At 40.4% G+C, this 27,897-nt stretch overlaps 1 protein-coding gene across 1 annotated transcript in view; it reads right to left on the bottom strand.

The window, feature by feature from the left end:
- GNB4 (G protein subunit beta 4) overlaps window positions 1-21,763 on the bottom strand; it is a 61,878-nt gene extending 40,115 nt beyond the window's left edge. The window contains exon 1 of the mRNA XM_087439982.1: window positions 21,608-21,763. The gene's annotated coding sequence lies outside the window, so the exon portion shown is untranslated. The remainder of the gene's footprint in view (window positions 1-21,607) is intronic.
- Window positions 21,764-27,897: the final 6,134 nt, after the last annotated feature.

The raw sequence follows: 27,897 nt of genomic DNA, 5'->3' as shown, positions 1-27,897 counted from the left end.
CCGGGGCCACCACAGAAGAGCGCACGCAGTTCGGCCCACCTTTCACTTTCAATTGCATCCTTTCCATTAGGGGTTAAACATGTCTTTTCCTTAAAAAAAAAAAAAAAAAAAGACAAAACTCCTTGATTCCATATTTCACCATCACTTGCAGTCTTTTTCCATCTTTCCTTAAGAACTTTCAAAGAGAGTTGCCTAGGGCTGGCCCCATGGCTTAGCGGTTAAGTGCTCGTGCTCCGCTGTTGGCGGCCCGGGTTCAGATCCCGGGCGCGCCCCGGCGCACCGCTTCTCTGCTTCTCCGGCCATGCTGAGGCCACGTCCCACATACAGCAACTAGAAGGATGTGCAGCTATGACATACAACTATCTACCGGGGCTTTGGGGGAAAAAATAAATAAATAAAATTATAAAACAAAAAAAAAACCAAAGAGAGTTGCCTATACAGGACCCCATTTCCTCACATGGAATTCTGAATTCTCAAGCCTCATTCACATCCAGCTGACTTCAGCTAAGTTTAAGCAGACCTGATGGAAAATGAGGGGGCAGTTATAAGGCAAGGGGCTGTCTGAGAAATGTTTCTAAGTGACAAAATCAGAACCCTTGTGATGCTTGTGCCAAATGCAAGGTAGCAGAATACACCAACCCAGAATATGCACAACCCCAAAAATACGCCTCTTTGCCATGAGGATTATTTTGAGAAACAGCAGACACAACAGGAGAAACTCTTTAAAAAAAAACGAGCATAAGTTACCCCTTTGAAATGGAAACTTACATTTATAATGGAAGTCTCCATTTGTAAGGGTGTCTCCTTCTCCGTATCAGGAAGAGAAGGTTGACTCTAAATCACAAGAGCATCTTATCAACAAAGAAGCACAGACTTAAATCTGCAAAACAAACCTTACCCTTGTTTACCCTTGCTTTTCTAGTAACCTCCCATGATTTGTTCCCCACCCCCGCAACCCCCCCCCCCCGTACCCTCCCCCGCCAAACACCTTTCTCTTAGCTTGAGCTGAAGATGGTATTTAAGCTGGTGGCTTGGGTTACCTCAGGGAGTTGCTCATTTTTCCCTGGGTATCTCCCATGTATACCTGAAGTATCCATGTTAATAAACTTCTGTTTGTTTTTCTCTTGTTCATCTTTTATTACAGGGAGCCTCAGCCAGGAACTCAGGAGGGTAGAGGGAAAATTATTTTTCTTCCCCTACACAGACAACCATAAACTTTCTTTGAGTGTCTGAAAAGAAACGACAATGCTGCCTTCTCCCCTTTCATACTTGCTGCTAAGAAGAAGAACTAACTTTTCACTCTTCAAAGAAAACTTAGTTTTGTCACTAAGGAGAGAGAATATTTTGATTACCCAGACTTCCTGTTGATCTTTTCTTCTCACCTGACAATTGCTGGATTCCTGAGAATACCAATAAAGACTGCATCTAGCAAAGACTAGATTACAAACTACGTCCAGACAAGCCTAGAGGCTAACTAGGGTAAAAGGAGACACTAAGACACCCCCAGGTGAAAGCTAATACCATAAATCCTGATAAATCATGTTTTGAAGGTGAGGATTGCAAGAAGTGGTGACTCTGTGTATTGACATGGTCTGGGCATATATAACATGGCTATAAAAGTTTCGAATTCTTGAGCAAGATACTGTCTCATGAGGTATAATTTAGTAAGTAGCTCCCTCAAACTATACCTAAAGACAAGCTCAAATTCAGAGGAGTGAAGTCCTCCAGGGGGCACTTATTCTGACTGGTAGAAAACAAAGTCATCTAACCACTCGCCCTCCTGCAGTTCCTTTACATACACAGTTAATAAGGGACAGAAACCAGGGAGGTGGCAAAATACGTTATAAAGCTTTGTGACTTCAACGTGGGGAAAAGAAAAATATGGAAAGTAATAGCAGAAGAGAGAAAACCAGTAAGATGAACAGTCACCCACTACTGAAGAAGTCCTCTATTGGGTATAGCCAAACAGACTAACTGCACCATAAATGAATGCAGAGTCTTCCTTATTTAAAGCTTAAAATAATCAAGATCCCAACCTAAGAAGGGAGTAAACCAAGGAATATTCTCTCACTGGTCAGGCTTTCTCTGAATTAATGACCACAAAGAAAGTGGTTATAGACATAAATTAAAGTTTTCCATCTACACTAATTATATGCATAACAGAAAACTGAGTGGGACGTTTAAGGACTCAGACCTGGTGAACGGCCCCAAAGCTGAAGACAAAGAGGCATCAAGCATGCTACTTTTGTTTTGTTTTGTTTTGTTTTTGTGAGGAAGATCAGCCTGAGCTAACATCCATGCCAATCCTCCTCTTTTTGCTGAGGAAGACCAGCCCTGAGCTAACATCTATTGCCGATCTTCCTCCTTTTTTTCCCTTTTTCTCCCCAAAGCCCCAGTAGATAGTTGTATGTCATAGTTGCACATCCTGCTAGTTGCTGTATGCGGGACGCTGCCTCAGCATGGCCAGACAAGCGGTGCGTCAGTGCGTGCCCGGGATCCGAACCCGGGCCGCCAGTAGCGGAGCACATGCACTTAACTGCTAAGGGACGAGGCCGGCTCCCAAGCATGCTACTTTAAAAAAAGAAAACTTCTAACATACAGGAGCAGATTCATCCTCAAAGTTTACTAAACAGCCTAATGGTGTGCTGCACACGCCTACACACTCATACAGCTGTTGATGATTTTTATAATTATCCCTGTATACAAGAAGACTGAGGAGAGGAGGAAAGGTCAGCTATAAGAGCTAGCTTCTTCAGTTGTGTAAGCACAGTGTACTCATGATGAGAAGAGAGTTTCTCCTCTACCCCAAAGAGGGAGAAAGAAAAAAACAAAAAACCAAGCCACAGACTGGGAAAAAACAGTTGCAAGCTAAAATTCAAATAAAGGATTAGCATCTAGAATTTAAAAGCAATTCCTCCAAACTAATAACAAAAAAGACGGATGATCTAATAGAAATATGTGCAAAGATACGAACTGGCAAATCATAGCAGGAAAAACTGTAGAGGCCAATATACAAATGAGAAGATACTCAAGCTCAGTAATCAGGAAATGCAAATAAAAAATGATTTCATACCTATCAGACTGACAAAATTTTTTTATCTCAGCCAAGAGTTGGCAACGTTGTGGGAAAATGGTAACTCATATTCTGGTGGGACAACTCATTGGGAAGCAACTTGGCAATATCTAACAAAGGTGATGAGAAGGATATCTTTCAATCTCACTATTTAGGACCGGCTCCGTGGCTTAGCGGTTAAGTGTGCGTGCTCCACTACTGGTGGCCCAGGTTCAGATCCCGGGTGCGCACCGACGCACTGCTTCTCCGGCCATGCTGAGGCCACGTCCCACATACAGCAACTAGAAGGATGTGCAACTATGACATACAACAATCTACTGGGGCTTTGGGGGGAAAAAAAAAAGAGGAGGAGGATCGGCAATAGATGTTAGCTCAGAGCTGGTCTTCCTCAGCAAAAAGAGGAGGATTAGCATGGATGTTAGCTCAGGGCTGATCTTCCTCACAAAAATAAATAAATAAATAAATAAATAACTGTTTTCAATCTCACTATTTAATTCCACTTCTGGGTATATAATCCCTGAAAGCATATGTCCATGAGCTGAGTTCATACAACAGTACTTGTAATAGCAGTAAACTAGAACACTAATGGCCACCAACAGGAGAATGGATAATTGTAGTGTTGTCACAGTGAATTATTATACAGCAGTGAACATGAATGAACTGGTGGGAGATCAAAATTTGGCCACCCCACAATATATCTCTTTATCTTGATTATTTTCTCTGACAGACATTTGACCTCCCCCAAACTGCCTAAAGAATTTATCATAGAAGGCCTGTTTCAGGAAGGAGTTACTATCATGTGATGGCTGTAATATAATGTAAATAGATGTTATAATAAACAGGAAAGGTACCAACAAGCCGATCTTATCAAAAATTCTGTCTCTCCCAGGCCACATTCTCTAGGTGGCCCTGCAAAGAGTTGCCAGACAAACATTTACATTTATAAGGGAAATCTCCATTTGTAAAGGTATCTCCCTCTCTGTCTTGGGAAGGGGGGGGTGGCCTTATCTCTGGAAACTCTAATCAGTAAGGAAGGAGAGGATTTAAATATACATACCCTTGACTACTGTAATTTCTGTCTCCCAAACCCCCCACCCCCAACATCCTCCTTTGTCTTTAGCTGAAGATAGTATTTAAGATGAGAATCGCCACTATTTTGTTGAGAAACTCAGTTTCCCTGGTTTCTCCCATGTATACATGTTATTAAACTAGGTATTATTTTCTCTTGCTAACCTGTCTTTTAATTATTTGGCCAGCCATAAGAACCTTAAAGGAAAGGGCAGAGGGGGATTCTCCCTCTTCCCCAACAAACTACACGTACAGACAACGTACATGGATCTGAATAATAATATTGAGAGAAAAAAGTAAGTCCCAGAAGACACATACCTGCATAATACTCTTTTTACAAAACTCAAAAACAACTAAAACTAAATAATACACTGTTTAGGAATGCATACATATGTAATAAAACTTTTTTGAAGCAAGGGAATGATAAAACAGCACAAGAGAGGAGCATATAAGTAGTTGCCAGTAATTGTTAATTTTCAAATTCTTGAGTTGGGTATTTGCTCTACAGATGTTTATATATTATCAATAAGCAAACAAATATAAATATATAAAAGTGAGTCCATGTACATGGATCCAAGATGAATATTTTTATAATTAACCCAACCCTTGCACCTGTTAAATTAATTAAACCAGGAGGCCATTAGACTGAGGTGGTTCTAATACCTTAGCGACACCTATGTAAGCAAACCAAAACCTAACCCTGTAAATGCCTCAAGGTTAAGAAACCAAAACCTAAGAACAACCAATCACAGCCAACTAGGCTTTCCAAATAAGGCAACCATGTAAGCTATAGACAATCAAAGAATTTCCTTGCTTTGCTTCCTCCTCTTCTCTATAAAAGTCTTGCCCCTACCAGTCTTACCCTTCCAGTGGTGGAACACTCCTAACCACTTCTGGTTTGACACTGCCTAATCCAAATCGGTTTTTGCTCAAAAAAACCCACAAAATTTTTAATATGCCTGTTTCTTTTAACACCTGTAAAGTTCACTGGGATTCATAAAATAAATAGAATGGGATGAAATAAAAACAAAGACAAAGAGAAACTAAGGCTTAGGCAAGTTAAATAACTTGTCTAAGATTAGAGGCAGGGTTGGGAATTGAACCCAAGCATGCATGCCTCTAGAACCAGGCTCTCAACCACACTGTCATAGTGCCCCTTCTCAGAGGGCATCTCATTAGACCTCTCTGCTGAATCTAACTGATGATCCTCCCTTCTTGTTCAAACTTTACTCTCACAGCTTTCATGACCCCACACGTCCTAGATCCTCCTTGTACTTCACTATTCCTTCTCTGTATGTTTGTGGGCTCTTCCTGCACCCACCCCCTATTCATTTCTTAAATATTTATGTTTCCCAGGGTCTATCTTCAGACAGCTAGTTAAGAAACTTCCCTCCTGAGAGGAAGGAAAGATATGAAGGAGTATGAGATATATATGAGCCATCTCTACCTTCCTTTACAAAAAACAAAAATCATCAGAAGGGTACAGTGTAAGAGTCAAGAATTTCACCAATGGTGATTTTCACTCAAGATCAAATTGGAGCTGTTTATCACAATTAATCTGAAGTGATATTGAAATTGCTGATGGCAAAGAAATTTAAATTAATAATTTAACAGAAATCAGTTTGATATAAGCACAGTGCTCTTTCAATTACTATAACTTCTTGACTAAGTTATTTTTCAACATGAATATTTGATTCATTTAACACATTTTAAATAACTATCATATAGTGAACGCATTGTAAGTTGAGCAGAAAGCAGCATATCAGTTATCTTTTAAAAGTTCAGCTGTACCAGTTACAGATATCAAAAACTACCAATGAGCCATTGTATCCAAGCCAATTTATTAAATAAAATGGAACAAAAATATACAGTTGCATAATTCAAATGGCCTTCTCCCTCCACTTCTTAAAATGTCCACAGAATTTTTACTAAAGCAAGGCATTATGTGGCCTGTACAATTATACTACTGTGTTAGTGAACAGCTATTTTAATCTACATGAGACAAGGAAATACAAGTATTTCCTAGCTACTAATACTTTTCATACTGATCATGAAAGCTCAAATAAGGCATGAAAGAATATTCTAAATGCACTGAAAAATTTTAAGCATAAACTACATTTGCTTACTAAAAGTCTATTCATCAGAAAAGTTAATTTCGGGGCCAGCCCCCATGGCGTAGCAGTTAGGTGCATGCACTCCTCTGCTGGCGGCCCGGGTTCGGATCCCAGGTGTGCACTGACACACTGCTTGTCAGGCCATGCTGTGGCGGCGTCCCACATAAAGTTGAGGAAGATGGGCACGGATGTTAGCTCAGGGCCAGTCTTCCTCAGCAAAAAAGAGGAGGACTGGCATGGATGTTGGCTCAGGACTGATCTTCCTCACCAAAAAAAAAAAAAAAAAAAAACCATGGTAAGACACATACCTATTAAAATGGCTAAAATCAAATCAGATGATACAAGTTTTGGCAATAATGTTGGAGCAACAGGAAGTCTTACATATTGTACAATCATTTTCAAAAAAAGAAAAAGTTAATTTCAATTTTGTGATTATTATAATTAATTCTCTAATGTTCCACTTTTCTCTGAGCAACCCTGATTTATAATTCCTATACTCTGTAAAATTAAAAAAAAAAAAAAAAACCCTAAACCCATAATGATTTAGGTAAGGTATTTCAAGCTTTTATGATCATTCTTACCAAAGAATTTAAAAATACCCCTGCCTACCCACCCCAAGTATTCCGTATACAGATATTCCCACGTGGCTGTCTTTCTCAAGAAGTCAGCCAAAAACCTAGAGCTGTATGGGGTGAACAGATATGAAAAAAAACACAAGAGAAGTTAGAGATGCTGAAACCGTAGCACAGGCTTTAAGTTTTGTTTCTCCTCTTTTGCTACCATATTTGCCATTACAATCAACATTTTTAAGTGCCCCAAAAGTAAAACAACTCAGCCTCTTGTGAACTGAAGGCAGTCTGCTTTGTGTGTTCCAGGAAACAAACAGGGTGCTGCTCTCCTGTCTGTGCCCCTTCGCCTAACTGGTATGTTCTGGCATAGTTCATTCTTCCACCAGACATTTATTCAATGCCTATTATGTGCCAAGAACTGGGGCTACATATGAATAAGACACAGGCTCAGCTCTCCAGGAGTATAAAGTCTAAGAAGGAAAACAGACATCTAAGGGCATACTCACATAAGTCCACAATCCATTACCCTAAGCCCTAGGGCCGGAGGCGTTTCAGAATTTGGAAGTTTTCAGATTTTAAAACGGTGTGTTCATCATATATCACATCACACCCCAACTGGACCCTGGGGCAGCACCCCACATAATCAAGAAGGAGTATTTCTGCAGCCAAATGTAAGCATATTCACAACTAGGCAGGGAAAAAATAGGCTAGCAACAGTTTCATGTCAGTTCAGGTCAGGCTGTGGCACCAAATGAGTCCAAATCACATAAGGTTTTGATTAAATGATTGACAAAAAAACCACCGTTTTCAAAGAATTTTCCATCTCCAACTCGCGGATGAGAGATTGTTGACCTATAATGTATAACAGGAGGATAACCTGGCGCAAGGCAGGACGACCCCTGAACTCAAAAGATACTAAGTGGGACCTGGCTGACTAGGGGATGACATTTATCGAGCACTTACTATGCAGCAAGACTGTTCAAAACTCGTCCTAGTGACTCATCTAACAACCTCAAATCAACCACAGAAGGTGGGTGCTAGTATCGTCCTCACTCTACACATGAGGAAACCACATGTCATGGAGGGTATGGACCTTACTCAAGCTCACACAACCTAATAGAGATGGAATACGACTAGATTTACTGTGTGATCCCAGAAACTGTTTCACTTCTCTGAGTCTCAATTCCCTCCTCCATACAGTAGAGACACTAACATCTGCCCCATGGGATTGTTTAGGGGAGTAAATAAAACACATTTACAAAATGTCCTCAGAACTTTAAGTTAGGGCTAATTCGGTCCAGTAAGGGAAATATATGAAGAAGCTATAACCATAAACACTACTCAAGCCTATGTCTGTATCTATTGATGGATCAATAGTTATAATACAATAATACTTTAAACAAAAAAGGAAAATAAAATTACTACCAGAAAGAATTCTTTTCTTGGCCTCAGCATCCCAGTTATGCTGCAATGTAACCACTTCTTTCTCTCCTTAACTCCTCGAGAAGCGCTGGGGCCACCTCCCTGACTCTAGAGGCTGTGTTCTTCTCTTTGCTGGGCTAGAACATAAACTCTCTCTATCCCAGAGCACTCTTTCACACAGACCAGGACTCCCTAACGACGGGGCAGGAGGGAGGGAGAGTCAAAGGGGAGAGAGGATAGGAGGTAAAACAGCCAATCATTTGAAGAGCTTTCTCAACCTACACCCACCTCCTGAGATTTCAATACCTGACCCACCCCAACAGCACCTTGTCCATCCCCACTCCAAAGCCTTGACTCCTAGATTGAGGCACGATTATTAATGTTATATGCTTCAGGTGTGTAAGGGAAGAAACATGGTTGATAACCACTAATCTAACCAAATAGACTAATCAGTAGTTCTCAAAGGGTGGGGACCAGCAGCCTGAGCATCCCTTAGGAACTTGTTAGAAATGCAACTTTTGGGGCTGGCCCGGTGGCATAGTGGTTACGCAGGTTTAGATCCTGGGTGCGGACCTACGCACGGCTCATCAAGCCATGCTGTGGCAGCATCCCATACACAGAGTAGAGGAAGATGGGCACAAATGTTAGCTCAGGGCTAATCTTCTTCAGCAAAAAGAGGAAAACTGGCAATCGATGTCGGCTCAGGGCCACTCTTCCTCAGCCCCTCCCCCCAAAAAAAAGAAATAGTCAAAATAAAAGAAATACAAATTTTTAGGCCCTCTCCCAGGCCTAAAGAATAAGAAACTGAGGGTGGAGCCCAGCAGTCTGTGTTTAACAAGCACTCCAGGTGATTCTTTTTTTTTTTGCAGGGGAAGCTTCACCCTAAGCTAACATCTGATGCCAATCCTCCTCCTTTTTCTTCCTTTCCGTCCCCTCCCCCGCAAAGCCCCCGTACATAGTTGTGTATAGCTGTAAGTTCTTCTGGTTCTTCTATGTGAGCTGCCACCACAGCATGGCTACTGAGAGACGAGTGGTGTGGTTCCACGCCTCGGAACTGAACCTAGGCCGCCAAAGCAGAGTGCACTGACCTTTAACTGTTAGGCCATCAGGGCTGGCTCAGCACTCCAGGTGATTCTGATGCCTCTTAGAGTTTGAGAACCACAGGTCTAAACTCTTATTTACAAGGAAACAAGTCTAAAACCACTTGATTGGAGGAAAGCTCAAGAATGTGTGATTATGCACTAAGAAGTTCCTTAAAAAACTGAATGGCATTTATATTACCTTCCTGGTCAAACAAAACAGCTAAATATTTTTTTTTTAATGTTTTAAAAAAAAGCTATTACATAGAATACATAATTATAGAAAAAATCATTCCCAGTCTCACTAGTTTTAAAATAGAGCAAAATTACTTCCCATATCTGAATTGTGAAAATGTTTTGATTTTTTTTCTGAAGGATGGCTTCAGAATGGAAAAAGAAGCAATAGAGAAAAAAGAGAAGTTCTCATATAAATTTCCTATTTCTCAAGGCTCACAACTTAAAATGTTTTTACAAAGAAATCATTAACAATTCCTTTACGTATTTCAGGTGTTATCTTCCCTTTCCTCAAGAAACAGTGCATCTGGCAAAATCTTGATTTTTTTTTTGGCAGCCATTATCTCCTTTAAAATAATCTACTTGTATTTGGTCTTGCTTTACCCTTTAAGAAATACAAGAATGAAATAAACACCAGGGTTGGGAAGGGCAGCTTAGGAACCAGGCTATCTTCTATCTCGAAATACCCAGGGCACCCGAAAAGAGAGATACTTGAAAAAAATTTTTTTAATGTAAGGCTTAAATGCATTAATCTTTATTAAAGCAGCAAAGTAAACATGAAAACACCCACTAAGAAAATATAGTTTCATGTATCTTTGGAATTAACTATAAAAGAAACTTGAATTCTGAAATGCCAAAAGTCATTTACATATATTTATTTATATATATATATATTTTTAAAGAACTTGTGATTAAGTTTTCTTAACAAGGCACAACATGGTCAGGCCACACACAGTCATAAATCAATCAACAAGAAAACAAGTTCTTTACCCAGGTATCATAAATGGATCCATTTGGGGTGAACACTTGGGATAATAATTAGGGCTTCTGTCACTGAACAGGATATATCGTCATTCCAGAAATCTCAACTGAGATGGTAAATTCCATGACCCAATAAAATGTCTTGCATAAAAATAAAAAAATGGACAGAAATTTATGGAATTAAAAGCAAATGGATTTTGTTGTTTCATTCCTACCCATTTTTACATTTGTGTGCTACACATTAAATATGTGTGACATCTGCAATGTTTTAGACTATTTGCCATTTATTAAAGCTGAGTGTTTAATCATAAGTAAGTTTAATTTTTAAGTTAAAAATTTTAAAATCAAGGAAAGAGAAAAAAAGGGGAAGAAGTCTTTGAAGCAAGGCTAACAAAACCTAAAATTACAGTAATGTCAGGTACTCCATGAAAACCTGGTGCAGAGTGCATGTTTTAAATACAGAGTGGATACGTTTCTATTCTTTTAGTGTATCCTTTTAAATTCCTACATACATATATAGAGAGAGATACAATGGAAGCTTTAAATGAATAGGTTTAGCTTTTTTCCTGTCAACATTTCGGTAAAGCTTTCAAAAAAATTTTTCTTCCTGCATTATTCCTATTGTTTTTACCTATAGTCCTAAAGCACATAAGAAATGAGCACTACCCCGACCTACTGTTAATCCAAACCATCATGTGATTCATTCTTCCACGAAACACACATGTATTTAACACCTACGCTGCACTAGGCACAGGAACTGACCCACCCCAATGAGAAAAGTTCATCTTCTCACGAGAAAGGTAAGTAATAATAATTATATGAGGATGTAAGTGATACAATAGAGCACATATTTAAAGTATTACCTCACCAAAACTAAATGCTTCATGAGAATGTGGCTGAACTCAACATACTGAGGATTTCCCTTAAACTTTATGCAATACATTTTGAAACCATTGTCTGTGGATCCACTGAAACCATTTTTAGTACGCTTATATTTTTAGCTGTACTACCTCTGAAAGTAACAAGTTCTATAAATTCTCTGTCAGCTATGTGAAATAGCAGGGTATTTCCTTTTAACTCAGTCCTAAAACTACCTTCTCTAAGTTGAGATGCCTCTAGTTTTAGTATCTCTAAGACTCTGTGAACCAAACACTAGGAAAATTATGATTATGTAAATTACAAATCATAACCTTGTCAGCCTGTCTTTTCTCACATGACTCCACAAGTATCACTACTTGGATTTTTTGATGGGACCACATATGGTTCATCTCTGTATCACTAAGTCACACAGTCTTATATCACTTTAAAGTCATATAATTTGCTTCTGTTTTACCAGAAACAACCCCTTAAATTTACCAGACTTGGTTACATACTACTCTTGGCTATATCTAAAAATTTTTTAAATGAATCCCACCATCAAAGGATGAAAATACGGCAACTGGGGATATCAGAATCTCATCCAACAACTGTTTATGAGTGCGTAACAGGCATGATGATCTAGCTTATTTGCTGACTTGGCTTCACAGGACAAAATGTGACTTATGCAATGGAACATATTCACGGGAAGGTAGCTACAATTCCATGTGTTCATAGCTTTTTTTTTTTTTATTATTATTTTTTTGTGAGGAAGATCAGCCCTGAGCTAACATCCACGCTAATCCTCCTCTTTTTGCTGAGGAAGACCGGCTCTGCGCTAACATCTATTGCCAATCGTCCTCCTTTTTTTCCCCCAAAGCCCCAGTAGATAGCTGTATGTCACAGTTGCACATCCTTCCAGCTGCCGCATGTGGGAAGAGGCCCCAGCACGGCTGGAGAAGCGGTGCATCGGTGTGCGCCCAGGATCCGAACCCGGGCCGCCAGCAGCAGAGCGCACGCACTTAACCGCTAAGCCACGGGGCCGGCCCATCATAGCTTTAATAAAAGTAAAATATCTCAGGACCAGCCCGGTGGCATAGTGGTTAAGTTCACACGATCCCCTTTGGTGGCCCAGGGTTCACAAGTTCGGATCCTGGGTGTGGACCTATGCACTATTCATCAAGCCATGCTGTGGCGGCGTCCCACATACAAAATAGAGGAGGATGGGCACAGATGTTAGTTCAGGGTCAATCTTCCTCACACACACACACACAAAAGTAAAATATCTCAGTCACCAATAATAAGTAGAAATAGAGTATAGCACTCTGTCTTTCTCCCAGTGCAGATTTCATTCTTTCTAACATAAAGCCACAATGCCTAGGTGTAAGATAAAACTCTGGAGGTTTTACTAATTAAAAAGCAATCATACCTATGTGATACTGATCTGAGATGAACAGATGAACCAATGCAACTTTCAGGATCACACTTTATTTACCAAAATATCATACACCTGCTGCCTTGAGTTTAGCTCAACATCTAACTAATAACCCAGACTGACTATTTGGGATTCACTCCACCCCCAAGTCCCCACTCCCACCACTAGTGTTCTCAAAATCCAACAATCAAAGGGGGCTTATCTCCACCAGGTGGCTTGAACAGTGTATGCATTTTTAGTTACCTTTAGTCACATTTCATTTTATTCTTACTGCTGATTTTCCTATTGATGCTGTCATCTTGCACCATTATCACATATACCCACGCTCCTTTTCAGCAGCCTTAAGAAAACACACATGACCCCTTCACAGTCTGTCTCACCACCATCTCTAAAAACTTGACAGATGTTCCCTTACTAAAAGATTAGTTAGCACATAACCATGGGTGAAATTTACATATCAACATTTCTCCCCTTCTTTATATCTTAAGGCGTGGAGCAGTCTCTGTGTGTGTGGTTTTAAATTTGTTTTTTTCCCCCTCAAAAGCTTCCCTAGTGGCACATTAATAATTAATGAACATAATGAAATCCCTTGTTGATAAAGTTTAATCCCCATAAAGGTTAACATATAACAATGAAAACTAATATCTAAGTTTAAAAATTTTTAAATACCAACTACTTTTGCTTTTTACACCATATGACAAGGAGACTACATTTTTCAAAAAGCTTATTCCACACCCCCTCCCCCGCCCCCCTCAGCTTCCCTAGAGGCCCATTTAATAAGTAATGAACATAATGAAGATCCCTTGGCAAATTTCAATTTCCTTAAGTAATTAGCTGTCTACCATTTTCCCATTTAAATACATAATTTAATTTACAGAAGTGTAGAAAGTAAAAAATGTTTTAAATTATTTACTTATAAAAACTGGTCACTATAAGCCTTGTTAACTATCCTAAACACAACGTATAATCTACGTCACATGCCAGTTAGACAACAAAGCCTCATTTAGCTTAAGCTGCATTACTGGGTTTTTAATTTCACATTATCAAATAGTTAAAGCCCGGTTTTCATAATTTAAACAATTCCTGGGTAAAAGCGTCTAGGTGGGGAACTCACAAAAACTGAAGGGGAAAAAAACTGAGTCAAACCATTGCTAAAGGTTACCATAACAAACTATCAAAAATTCCCCCGTCAGAGCCCAGAGATTATTAGCTCTCTGAGCACAGGAACCACTGGCCTCATCTTTGTCCCTCTCAAAGTACTGTTCTCACTTTATGGTACAGATTCTCTCAATTTCCCTATAGGTAAAAATGTATTACAAGTTAGGTGATGAAGAAGAAACAGTAAGGCTTCTAAAAACATGATATTTCTGAATAGGTAAGAATGAATGTTTAAGGGCGGTCATTACCTAATTGTTTATATAACAAAAAATTACAAATATAAATCAATAGGAGAGCAAAACCTACATCCATACAATGAAATATTATGCAGCTATTTTTTGTGTGTGTGTGAGGAACACTGCCCCTGAGCTAACATCTGTTGCCAATCCCCCTCTTTTTGCTCGAGGAAGATTGTTGCTGAGCTAAAATTTGTGCCAATTTTCCTCCACTTTATATATGGGACCCCGCAGCAGCGAGGCTTGACGAGTGGTGCGTACATCCGCGCCCGGGATCCCAACCGGAGAACCCCAGGCCGCTGAAGCGGAGAGCGTGAACTTAACCACTATGCCACCGGGCCAGCCCCTATGTAGCTATTAAGAAGAGAATGTTAGAGCTCTAAGGACTTACAAAGATGCCAACCCCAATGACACCCCCGGAATGCTCCCTTTTGGTGTTCCAACTGTAAGATAAGCATCTGGGTAGGAGTCTGCTCTTACCCAGCAAGGTATATACTAAGTTTCCTTGGTAATGATTATATGGCAAAGGAACCAGCCCTGCTAAAGCCAAAATTGGGGAAAAAATTTTAAGCTGTAAACTGCCTTAAATATTAAATATGGACATTAAAGAAACTTTACATTTATATTATTTTAGCAAGTCAGTAGTACATGAGTGTTGAAATCACTTAATGTGATTTCTACTTCAAAACAGATTAAATAAGATACAGTTCTCAGCAATTCTGGAAGAAAAGGCTCTCCATAATGCATATGGAAAAAATGGCATTGAGGGACACACGCTGTGAACTTATCAAGCACTTTTTGTTCACAACTATTAGACCAAAGGAAATTCTTTGGTATCTGTACCAACCATAGGACATTAGTAGGAAGGCTGTAGTGAAGCGTAATAATTTCGAGTGCTGCCTCTAGCACCTGACTGCTGGGGTTTGAATAGTGGCTTCCCCTGGCATATGCTAAGTGACCTATGGGAAAGTCAACAAAGGCTAACTGAAATTATTACCACGGCTGAGAAAAAGATGTCTTTAAACTAAAGGTGGAAAAATATTTTAAGAGAAAGAAGTATATTTACACAGGAATTTTTTTTTTTTTTTTGAGGAAGACCAGCCCTGAGCTAACATCCATGCTAATCCTCCTCTTTTTGCTGAGGAAGACCAGCTCTGAGCTAGCATCTATTGCCAATCTTCCTCCTTTTTTTTTTCCCCAAAGCCCCAGTAGATAGTTGTATGTCATAGTTGCACATCCTTCTAGTTGCTGTATGTGGGACGCAGCCTCAGCATGGCCAGAGAAGCTGTGCGTCCCTGCGTGCCCGGGATCCGAACCTGGGCCGCCAGTAGCGGAGCACGTGCACTTAACCGCTAAGCCACGGGGCCGGCCCAGGAATTATTTTACGTAATCAAAACACTATGGTGATAAATAGTTTTATTTTTTCATCCTAAGCCAGATATCTCTTTAAATCTAACTACTGCCCTTTTTCTTTTCATTCTTTCCAATCTTATTAGTTAATTTAGAGGCTTACCTAACATTAAAATTTTCAGATCTCTGTAATTTAAAAGTTGATTATCCAGTTTGTGATCAAGGTTCTTCCATTTCTGTTTCTTTCAACTGACCTATTCTACTTGTTAGAATAGGTGCTTATTAGAATCTGCTGCTTACTAGTATCACCTCCACCAGAGGGCAGACAAAAGAGAGATGAAGTTGTGAAGCACAAAGTTGATTTGTTAGCTTCCAGAGAAGCTTTAGCAGTGTCACCAAAACACTTTAAACAGCACTAATGTTACAGGATTCTTTGAGACAGTCTTCTCCATTTGAAACAACATTAGATAAAATACAGCAAAACAGCTGGCAAATATTAATTCATGCATTTATTCATTCAATCAATAAATATCTGAGTTCCAACCACATGCCAGGCACATTCCAGGCTCTAGGGATTCAGCAGTAAACAAAACAAACAAAAGTTCCCATTGTCATGGAGCTTTATTCTATATCTGTCTATGAGACAGATAATAAAGCACATAAATAAATAAGAATTTCAAGTACAGATAAGTACTATGCAGGAAAAAAACTGCAAGAAGTTAGAGAGTGGCAAGGAAGGCTATTTTTAAATAAATTAATCTAAGTAAAGACCTCAATGAAATGGGTGAATGAACCATGCCTTAAATAGGGGAAGAGCATTCCAGGCAGAAGAAACAGTAAATGCAAAGGCCCTGAGGCAGAAACTAACCTGGCAGGCTGAATCAACAGCAAAGAGGATGGTGAGGGTAGAGGGGAGTGAGCAAGGCAGAACAGATTAGGGAGGTGGGCAGGAGCCCAACCACGTACGCCTCCTGACCATAGTAAAAACTTCAAATTCTATCTAACAGTAATGGGTTCTGATGACTGAGAGAGACAATCTGATTTGATTTACCTCTTTTAAAGATCATGCTGGCTGCTGGGGGACAGACTGGAAGCTGAAAGACTTCCAGCTACTACAGTAGTCGGGCCAGGAAAGATGGCAGTTTGACACAAGGGTAATGGCAGTGGAGGTGATAAAAAAACAGCCAAATTTGGAATAATTTTTAAGTTAGAGCCCATAATACTTGCCAATGAAGGAATAAATGTAAGATGAGTTAAACAGGGGAATTAAAGATAACTCAGGATTTTTAGCCTACGCAACTGGATGGATGGTGGTACCGTTTACTGAGATGGGGAAAACTAAGAAGCTACAGCCAGTGAGGCAGGATGAAAATCCGAGTCAGTGTCCTAGAAACCAAGGGAAAAAATGCTTCAATAAGGAAGGAGTTATCACCTGTGTCAAATGTGGCTGAGATCTAATTTGGCAAGACTGACATCCCTGGTGACCTCGAGAAATTTCAAAGTTAAAGTTGAAAAAAGTCAGGCCGACCCCATGGCTTGGCGGTTAAGTGGGGGCTCTCCGCTACTGGCGGCCCCGGTTTGGATCCCGGGCTCGCACCGACGCACCGCTTCTCCGGCCATGCTGAGGCTGCGTCCCACATACAGCAACTAGAAGGATGTGCAACTATGACGTACAACTATCTACTGGGGCTTTGGGGAACAAAAATTAAAAAAAAAAAAAGTTGTATAGTGAACACTCTTATACCATCACCTAGATCCACCAATTGTTAACACTTGCCACATTTGCTTTATCCCTCTCTCTATATATATGCAATAATTATTACTGCTTATCCATTTGAGAGTAAATTGAAGATATTTTGACCCCTTACTCCTAAATAATTCACCGTGTATCTTCTAAGAACAAGGGCATTCTCTTACATAACCACAGTACACTTACCAAATTCAGCTAACAACATTGATATGATATTATTTAATATTCAGTACATTTCAAATTTTGCCAACGTCCCAATAATGTTCTTAGAGCAATTTTCCAATCCAAGAGCCAATCCAGGATTATGCATTGCATTTAATTGTCAGGTCTCTTGAATTTCCTTTAATCTGGAAGAGGTCCTTTGCCTTTCTTTGTCTTTCATGATATTAACATACTGAAAGAGAACAAGCCTGGTACTTGTAGAACAATCCTCAGTTAAGGTCCCTCAATTGTTTCCTCGTGATTAGACTTTGGTCATGTATTTTAGAAACACCACAGAAGAGTAATGATGTTCCTAGTTCAGGCATATCAAGAGGAACATGTTTACCCCACTTACTGGTGATGTTAACTCTGACCACTTGTGAAGTTACTGTTTTCCCCTTGGTCATTAATCTCTAGAGAGATCATTGGAAACTGCATTAATATTCTTTTCCCCAAACTTTCTCCATTAGTACCAACTGCCTGAATCATTATTACCATAATGGTTGCAAACTGGTGACTTTTCTAACCCTATTGTTCCTTATTGGCAGTCTACTCAGAAGAGCTTTCTCCTTTTCCTTAATTTATTTATTTATTATAGACTTATGGATTCTTATTCTATTCAATGGGTTATAATACATTACTATCATTATTCATTTTGATGCTCAAATTTTCCCAGATTTGGCTGTTCAATCTAGTTCCTATGTCCTTTTGACACGCCCCCATCATTATAACTTGAACACTCTCTTACTTTGTGTTCTAGGCTCATCTTATACTTTCCTGCCCCGGCTCTGGAACCAGCCATTTAGATCTGGGCACTAGTGGTGCTCATTGCTACTAGGATGTAGTTGCTTCTGGGCCCTTTCATCAGACAGAGCTGGGAAATGTATGTATATACGAATGTGTGTCTATTGTAATTACAAACTCATACTGATAACTCTAATTCCGATCCAACACCAGAGAGTTCTTCATTGCCTTCTTCCGTTTCATATTTTTATTTCCCTTCTCCCACAGCGAAAACCCTAACTCCCACAATATCAAAGAATTTGCTCAATCCTACACTACACACAAAATAGTTTCAGAATTGCTGTATCTCTACCACTACAAATAACAGCCTACTACATAAAGTTCCAGATTTTTTTTTTTTTTGGTATTCCTTTTTATCTTTAGATTAAAGGTATATGGTCAAAGTCTTGTGTTAAAAACTTAGATTTTTTTTTTCTTCTGAGAGTTTATGTTACTCATTGAAATACAGTTGGTTCATTTGTTGCTGTTTGTATTCAATTCTGGAGGTTTTTTTCTCCCAACCTTGTTAATTTTATGTTTGAACATATAAAATATTAACAACCTTTCAAAACTCAAAACTATACAAAAAGATATCAGCAGAGCAGTGCCATCGCCTCCACCATCCCTTTCCCTCAGTTCCTACCCATGCCCTGTAGGTAACTAATTCATTTCTGGTTCTCCCTCCTGTATTTATTTTTGTTCTATCAAAAAATTATGCTTTCTCAACGTGGAGCAGAGAAATGGGGCAGAATCCTGGATCATGAAAGAATTTTATTTTAAGATGGGGGACATAAGAGAATGTTTGTATAATGTAAATGACTCCATACAAACTGAAATTGAAGATGTAGGAGGGATGGGATAATTGCAGGGGGAAATATCTATCAAAATATCTTCTGGTTTAATTTGGGGGATATCAAAGGGTCCCCATATTCCAGAAGAGATTGCCATCCTGTTTGGAACCTTCCAAATTAGTTGTATCTATGGCTCTAGAGAACCCACATTAAAATGGGGTTAATATTTTTGGAAGGATAATTAAGCTGTCACTACCTATTAATGTCAACAGGAGAAATTCTGCCCTAGCAAGAGGGAGGTTTTGAACTTTGAGCTAGACATTTAACCAGGAATAGACAGGTGAGGGGAGAATGGCTGATGTGAGGATCTGTTTAATAACAGGACAGATAGTAACAATCATGGACAGACAGTAACAATCATGCTGGAAAAACAAACACACATCTCCAGGACGTCTTGGAAAATTTACAAATATGCTAACGGGTAACTGAATGTCATTCCCCATGCCCTGGCACTAAGGCAATGTGGCACAGAGGAAAGAACATGGATTTTAGAGACAGAGAGGTCTGGCCTTGAATCCTAGTTGAGTTACTTAACAGGTACATGACCACGGCAAGTTACTTAACATCTTAGAGACAGTTTCCTTACCTGGAATACTGGATAGTGTCTCCTTTGCCAAGTTAATGTGAGATACAAATAGAATAACGTATAGCATCACCCCAACTCAGACCAGATGTTTAATAAATAGTTTCTATAATAATGCAGATTAAACTGGTAAGAAAGGTAAAAAAAAACTAAAAACATAGTCAGTGTACTTCAATAACATGCCTGAAAGGAGTCAGAGAAATCACACCATCTCAGGAAGTATTCGGTAAGGGCAGAAAAATGTCCAACACTTAGTTCCAATTCTCAATTTTCAAAATGTCCCAGAGTCTATTTTTAAAGTGCAAAAATGTGTGCTGACATATTAAAGTGCCAGTGATTTAAAAGAAACAATTCCAGGGAGCTGTTGATCAAATGGTACAAACTTTCAGTAATAAGATGAATGAGTTCTGGGGATCTAAGGTACAGCATGGTGAGTATGGTTAACAATACTGTATTGTATACTTGAAAGTTGCTAAGAGAGTAGATCTTAAATGTCCTCACCACACACACAAAGAAGGTAATTATGTGAGGTGATAGATGTGTTAACTAATATTATTGTGGTAATCATTTTACAATATATATGTATATCAAATCATCACATTGTACACCTTAAACTTACACAGTATGTCAATTATATCTCAAGAAAGCTAGAAAAAATAATAAAAGAGGCAATTCCACAGGTTAACAAAGACCAACAACTCAGAATGACCTCCTAAATAATGATTATGGCTCACAAAGAGATGAACCTAAATGCATCACAAGCCATATAGTAACCAATTTTATAATTTTATAAATGCATGTACACAAGAGTTAACGTTCAACAAAACGATATTTTTAAAGTTTCTATTTCAGTTTCAAATTCTTCTACAAACCAAAATGCAACATGGAAAATCTTAAAACGATCTTTAACCAAACACCGAAATATACAACAAACGTTCAGAGCCTAGGATCAGTAACCAAAAGCCCCTCCCTGAAGAGTCTTAAAATGTGCAATGACAGAGACTCAAAGCATACGATTTTATGTATACAGAACGTCGTTTTCCTCGCCAACTAGAAATGACTTCCCTTTCACCTTAAATAAGCAGTGTGTGCTCTATCTCTGTTCTAGAAGATGTACTTAAAGGTCACCATCTCAGTTTGCACACTAAGATGGACTGATAATAAAGCGTTCTACTCAACAATTAAATTTCGAAATGTCTTAAGAAAACCTCCCAGTAGGGTACTAATCCACACGAGCTATTTTGCCAGTGGCCGAGAGCGAGAAAGACGCATCCACATCCTTTACTAAAAGAGAAAGGGAAGGAGCGGGAGAAAAGGGAAGAGAAAGATGCAAAATAACAAGGCATTGCTTCTATAAACAAATGAGAGTCTGTTTTTAAACTTTGGGAAATTCATTCCTCCCTTACCCAATAGAGATAAATATCAAAGTACAAGGCAATCACTTGTGTTTTGAAGCAGAATGTAGAGAGAAAGGGAAAACATTTTATCACGTACTGAACTTACAAGTATTCAAAATCCATTAACCTGCCCCTCACCTCCCAAAATGCTGGGCATCATATCATTTCCAAAATAAATTTAACACCAAACCACTGGACTCATTTTTAGCACTCAGTGGAGAACTTTTATGAGCTTTCCCGGCGCTCTCCACCCAATAACCCTTGCAGGCAGTCCGGAATAACCGCTATTTTCGGGGCAAACATAAGCTAGCGCTCTGAGTCCCCCAGAGGGGCTTCGGGGCGTAGAGAGGGACCTGGGGGTCCGGAGGCCAGGGATCGCGGACCGCCCCCTCGCTTCCCAGAGCCAGCGGTCCGAGCGGCCCAGGAAGTGCCAGAGGCGGCGGCCGAGCGGCCGGTCCCCGCGCGGGAGCAGAGCGCCACCGAGGCGCGCCCGCCCCGTCCCTCCCGGGCAGCTCCGCCGCCTGGAGTCCCGCGTCCCCGAGTCAGGGGGGACCCAGCCAGCCCCACGCCTCCAGCTGGGCCAGGTTCCGCCAGAGCGGCCCCGCGCCGCCTCACGCCCCCTGCGGGAAGCCCGGGATGCCCCTGCGGGGCGCACCGACGAGCGCAGCCCGCGCGACCGTCGCCTACCTGGAGGGAGGTCGGGCCCACGTCGACCGGGCGCCGCCTGGGTCCGCCGGGCGCTCAGCAGCCCCTCGCGCTTGCAGCCGGCGTGCAGAGCGCAGCGCACCGCCGAGCCCAGCGCCGCGAGATCCGCCGGCCACACCCAGGCCCGCGACGCCCAGCAGCCAACTCCGCGGCGCGCCGAGCCCGGGGCGGGGACGTGGCTCGAGGCGCGAGGCGCGAGGCACGAGGCGCGCGGGCCCGGCGGGGACGCGCCGCGGGCGCGCGCAGCCCCCGGAGCGCGCGCGGCTCTGGCCGGGGGCGCAGGCAGCGGGGTGCCGCACGCAGCTTCTGCTTCCTATTTTCTCTCTCATTTCCTGCTAGAAGGAGAAGAAAAACATGAATTCCCTGGCAGTTTCGTTTTCTCGTTGGTGTGGCGCCTGGACGCCGGAGCACACTTCAGAGTAGCGCCCAAGTAGTGTGGCCAGTTTCCTTCCTGGCCCCGCACAGGCCTCAGTGTGCTCGTGGGCGGGAGACCGGAGCTGAGTTAGAAGACCCCAAGGTCCCGTTTAGGTTTAACATTCTGGAATCCTAAATGTAAGAAAGAAAACTGAAGCCCAGAGTCGTACAAAATTGCATTGTGATCCCAGCTCTGCCGTCGCTAGTTGTGTGGCCCTGTACCGTCTCAGTTTCATCAGCAGCAAAATAGGGATTGTGATGCCTGCCTCATAAAGGTGCTAAAATATTAAATGAGATAACGTTTCCACAAAGCCTGCCTCCAAATAAATGATCAATATTTGGCAGTTATTGTTACTGTTGTCAGGGAGGAAAGCAGGCCTTCCAGATAACCCCTAAAGTCGCTCATCGCTGCATGAGTTAAACATCATATGCCTCTCAACTGACTTTTCACATTTCTCTGGGTGTTTTATGTTTAAAATGTCATAAAATGAATGCATCTATCCAATTTGCTTCCTCTGAAGTCAGTCCCGCCCGGGAGCAGTTTTCCTCTCCCCACCCCCATCTTTCTTCTGAGTTAATTCCAGTTTGACAGACTGTTGCTATAGCATTCCTTCTCTGACGTCAAACAATTTAAAGAAACAGCCCAGGGTAACGAAAACTGCAGAGGAGTTCTTTGTGGAGTTTCTGTGCAGGAGAAAGGTTTGAACAATATCTTAAGAGAACTTTAACACCTCCGCAGCCTTCCATTCCTTCTTCTTCAGCTGCTTCCCACTATCACCTGGAATAAATCTCCTAGTACCTTGAAAGAGAAGATGCCATGATAAGCACACCCTGATTGCAATGTGGAGAAAATGTGACCGTTTTGTATAAAAACCAGACCATGACAAAAACAGAAACAGTCGTGGTGTTAGGATGATGAAATTATAGGTATTTTTGTCCCCAAATTTTTATTTTCCCTAATGTGGGGTGCTTTTTACCATTAAGAAGAAAGAGGAGAAATGCCAAATCTTCTACATATCAGTGTCAGAAAAGTTGATTGGGACCTGAGTGCTTTGCATTTGTAACTGTTTATACGTTTTAATGATTAAATCTTGAGGTTTATCATTATTGTTTTTAGGAGGAAGCAAAAGGAAATTATTATTGAAGGAACTCTACTATTATGTACCAGGCTCTCTGCTTTCTTATATTGCACTTAATTCTCATAATGACATTACAATGTACATTTTATCCCATTTTACGGATAAGGAACCTGAGGCTCAGTGAGATTAAGTAATTTACCTAGAGTCACACAGGGAGTGGCAGAGCCTTACATGGAACCCAGATTGGATTCACTCCAAAGTCCACTTTTTTTAGATTCTTTTCTGTCTTGTTCTTGTGCACTGGCACTTAATGGATATTATAGGCCTTTGAATGGTGGTTGGGTTAAGATTATTAGTTGAAAAACAGGTTGAGGGTATTTAGGAAAACCCAGTGGAAAGTACTGAGATATTCTATTCCAGAAAAGATTAGGAGAAATATAAATCAACAGCTCCTAAGCACAAAATCCTGAAAAGAAGTAATAAGAATTTTACTGACCTTCATTTGAAGATTTGAGAATAAATTACACAAAACAATGACTTCAACCTTCTCAAAAACTTCATGGAGACAGAGAAATTACTAGAAGAGTAAAGTCCAAGGACAAAAAAGGGAAAGTTTAATTATTATCCAAACCAGTCCATTTCCAAGAATATTATATTTCTGTTTTGCCACATCTGCTGCATATTTTTCTGAAAAGAACAAAGGACAAGACTGCATTGCAAATCTGAAAGTGAAGCTGATGAAAAGAATTTCATTACCAGGAATAATTTCCTAAGAGCACAGCAATGCATCTAAGTGATCCTGCAATTAATAATTTTTCAAATGATAATGTAATCCATGTAGAAAGAAAAAGAGAGAGAAAGAGATAGAAAGACGTGTTATTAATATTTTTGAAGGCTGCTGATTTGTGTAGACAATTGTAGTGACGTATCCAGCTTCTAATGACTAAACCCAATGTTCTTGTCTTTGGGTGCCACTGGCTGATACTTAGATTTCTAACTCATTAGGCCCATGTTCTCATCCCTACTCTATTAAAAGAGGATGGTGGGGTCCCTGCCAGAGAACATTTGAAGACAAAATCCCTGCCTGTTTCATCTTGTATTCCTCCCAGTGTTAAATAGAATACCTTGCATGTACTAGGTACTCAGTGAACAAATGAATGAATGAAGGCACTTCTCAGCAAGCTACCCTAAAATCCACAGTGCCATAGGTTTGTAACCTCTGCTTTTAAATCAGACTCTGGATATTGTGTTTTTTTTCTGAGCCTACTTTGCTCTCAGACAACGCCAAGTGCATTATGAAGAACCTGACCATCAAAGTGTACAATATTCCAGTACTGCCCTGTTGTATGTGTTATATGCATTCCAATTCTATTGTATTCAGGATGAGGCCAAATTATATATATACAATATACTTTATAGTAAACAAAATCAGTTTAAAAATATTAAATGGAAATTGTCTAATAGGATCAACAGCAGAGTTCCTCAAGGATGTGGAAAGTGATTCCTTATTAGATTCTGTAAGAGGTAAGTTATATTGGTTCAGATATCCTTGACCCCAAGCAGTCATGTGTAAAGCCTTCCCTCCTGCTCGTGTGCAGTTCGTTTCCATCTCAAATCTTTTTACAGCTTGTATTTTGAGCCCGCTTTGGCTGTATTCTTCGGACACTCCTGATACAAATCAGTTATAGCTTTTACATCTTTCTACTCAGGTTCTCTAATGGCATTTGGGTCTATCGTCTACATGCACATCAGTGACCTTCGGAGAGCACCGTACATAGCTAATGATATCTGTCAAAGGCATGGGAGGGGGAAGTAGAAGCACCCAGGCATATAGTTGCTGCTCTAGGTCCTGTGGTTTAGGTCTCTGGAATCTGTTATTGGGAAGGGACAGGCAAAGAGAAAAGAATACTTAAACTGTACATCAGAAGACCTGATTTAGAGGTTTGGCTCTGAAACTAAATATTTGTGTGATCTTGAGCAGATCACAACCTCTCTGCTTCCTGTCCTCCTCAAAATACAGTCAGCTTTCTGGATCCACGGGTTCCGCATCCGGGGGTTCAACTGACCGCCAATCTAAAGGCCTAAGACGGTTGCATCTGCACCGAATATGTACAGATTTTTTTTTTCTGGTCATTATTTCCTAAACAATACAATATAAAAACTATTTACAAAGCATTTACATTGTATTAGGTATTATAAGTAATCTAGAGATGATTTAAAGTATACGAGAGGATGTGCATAGATTATATACAAATACTACACCATTTTATATAAGGGACTTGAGCATCTGTGGATTTTGGCATTCTGGGAGTCCTGGAACCAATCTCCTGTGGAAAGGGAGGGATGACTGTGTAAAATGAGAATGCTGGATTCTAACAGGATGGGCAAATAGCACTGGTGCCCTCATTCAGTAGTATGCCCAATGTGTAACTTCACTAATCAATCATGCACTCCTTCCCTGTAAACCTCATTCCATTCCAAGAATTCTGAATACCACACGCCAGGAAGGCACTCTGATCTGCTGGTGGCGATAAGTGAGTAAAAATATTATATTAACTGTCTAGTGCTGTGTAACAGGCCACCCAAAAGTTAGTGGATTAGAACAACAGCAATCATTTATTTTGCTGTTGAATAGCCAACTTAGGCAGGGCTTGGCTGACACACTCTGCTTTGCTCTAGGCAGTGTCAGCTAGTTTGACTGCTTTCGAGATGGCTCTCTCATATGGCTGGCAAGTTGGTGCTGGCTATTGGTTAGAAGATCAGCCAAGGCTGTGGACAGAGACCTCCATTCCTCTTCACATAGGCCTTTCCATGGGCTCCTTGGAATTTCTCACACTCCGGTGGCTGGGTTCCAAGACAAGTGTTCTCAGGGAACAAGGAGGAAGTGCATAGCATTTTTATGACTTAGCCTCAGGAAGCACATACTGTAGCTTCCACCATACTCTCTTAGTCTAGGCACATTCAAGTGATAGGGACATAGATCTCTTGATGAAGGAGTAGCAAGGTTCTAGAAGAGCATGACACATATTGTTGCAGCCATTTTTGGAAATACAATCTGCCACAAGCATATATGCGAATCCTAGATTAGTCTATGAGTCTAACAATCTAAGATTCTGTTTTTGCATTCTTTTCTCCCATTTAGCACTGACTTTATTTATGCTAATAGGCTCTGTCCAGTAGATATATCAAACAATGGAAAATATTTTGCTTTCCTTGCTAATTTGTTTTTTTGGCTTTGCTTTCTTATTTAATTTTAATTTTTTAAGTTATCATACTGTAAAATTGACCTTTTTATTTTGCTATACGGTTCTATGATTTTAAACACATGTACAGATTCACGTGACCACCCCTACAATCAAGATATAGAACAGTTTTATTACCCCCAAAAACTTCTTCATGCTATCCCTTTATGATTATTATTATTACTGCCTCACCTCCCTCCCCTAACCCCTAGGAATGTTGATTTGTCCTCTATCCCTATAGTTTTGTCTTCTCAAGAATATTATATAAATGGAATCATACTGTATGAAACCTTTTGAAACTGGCTTCTTACACTCAGCATAATGCCTTTTTCCTTCTTATTGCTGAGTAGTATTCCATGGTACAGGGGTATCACAGTTTGTTTATCCATTCACCCACTTAAGGACATTTGGAATGTTTTCCAGTTTGGGGCAATTATGAATAGAGTTTCTATAAACACTCGTGTACAGGTTTTTATGTTAACATATGTTTTCATTTCTCTAGGGTAGATAACCATGAGTAAGATTGTTAGGTTATATGGTTAGTGTATGTTTAACCTCATGAGAAACTGCCAAATAGTTTTCCAGAGTGGCTGGTCCAGTTTTCATTCTCACCAGCAACGCATGGGAGCTCCAGTTGCTCTGAGTCCTTGCCAGTACTTGATATTGTCAGTATTTTTTTTTTTTAATTTTAGTCATTCAGGTAGATATGTAGTGGTATCTCATAATGGTGGTTTATTTTTGTCTCTTCTTCACCATCTCACATGCATGTTATCTTCTGCTTTTCTCTGCCCTGATCCAGTCCATGCATGTCTGTCAAATTAATTTTCCTGAAACACAGCACTGATTAGATCCCTTTCTGGCTCAAAGAACCTGCATGGTTTCCAATTATTTACTGAACTGAAATACCTGCCTTGCCCTGGCATACGGGCCTTACATAATCTGGCTCCAACCTACTTTTCTATGTGCATCTTTTACTACTTTATTCTTCACTCCAGCTAGTCCTTTTGCTTTTCTGAGCGTAGGTTCTTTGCCTTTTCATCTTTGTCTGTGCTGTCGCCAAAACTGGCGCTCTCTCTCCTTCTGTCTCTCTCAAGAACCAAGAACTTGAGGGGACTATCCTTGCCCCTCTGTGTCTGGAGTACCAGCATGCGACACCATGCAATCTATCCCAGACACTCTTCCCAGGCTCTTAGAGCACCCTCCTGGGCAGGTCAGCAAAACCAGGAATGGGCAGGTATCCAGCTGGGGAATGAGTCTCCTTTGCTTATAGAAACCAGCAACTTTACAAGTGATTCTATTGAGCACCTCTCCCTTGGAGAGGGGAGGGGAGCTAAGGTAGGGGGCTAGCCTCTGTTCATGAACACTGCATTCCCCTCAGAGACATTGCCTTCCCCAAACCCATTCCTCCTTGAACCAGTGTCAGAACACTAGAAGGCAAAGAGTGAATATATAGTAATGATATTATCTTATGCCTGTCTTAGCAGTTCTCTGAGAGACTTTTGAGATTTGAGTTTAATGATATGGTAATTTTTCAAAT

Source organism: Ceratotherium simum, chromosome 15 (assembly GCF_057802395.1).
Source record: "Ceratotherium simum simum isolate JZ-2026a chromosome 15, ASM5780239v1, whole genome shotgun sequence".
Taxonomy (NCBI): domain Eukaryota; kingdom Metazoa; phylum Chordata; class Mammalia; order Perissodactyla; family Rhinocerotidae; genus Ceratotherium; species Ceratotherium simum.
Note: the sequence above shows the minus strand (reverse complement) of the source record. Positions and strands in the feature narration are given on the sequence as shown.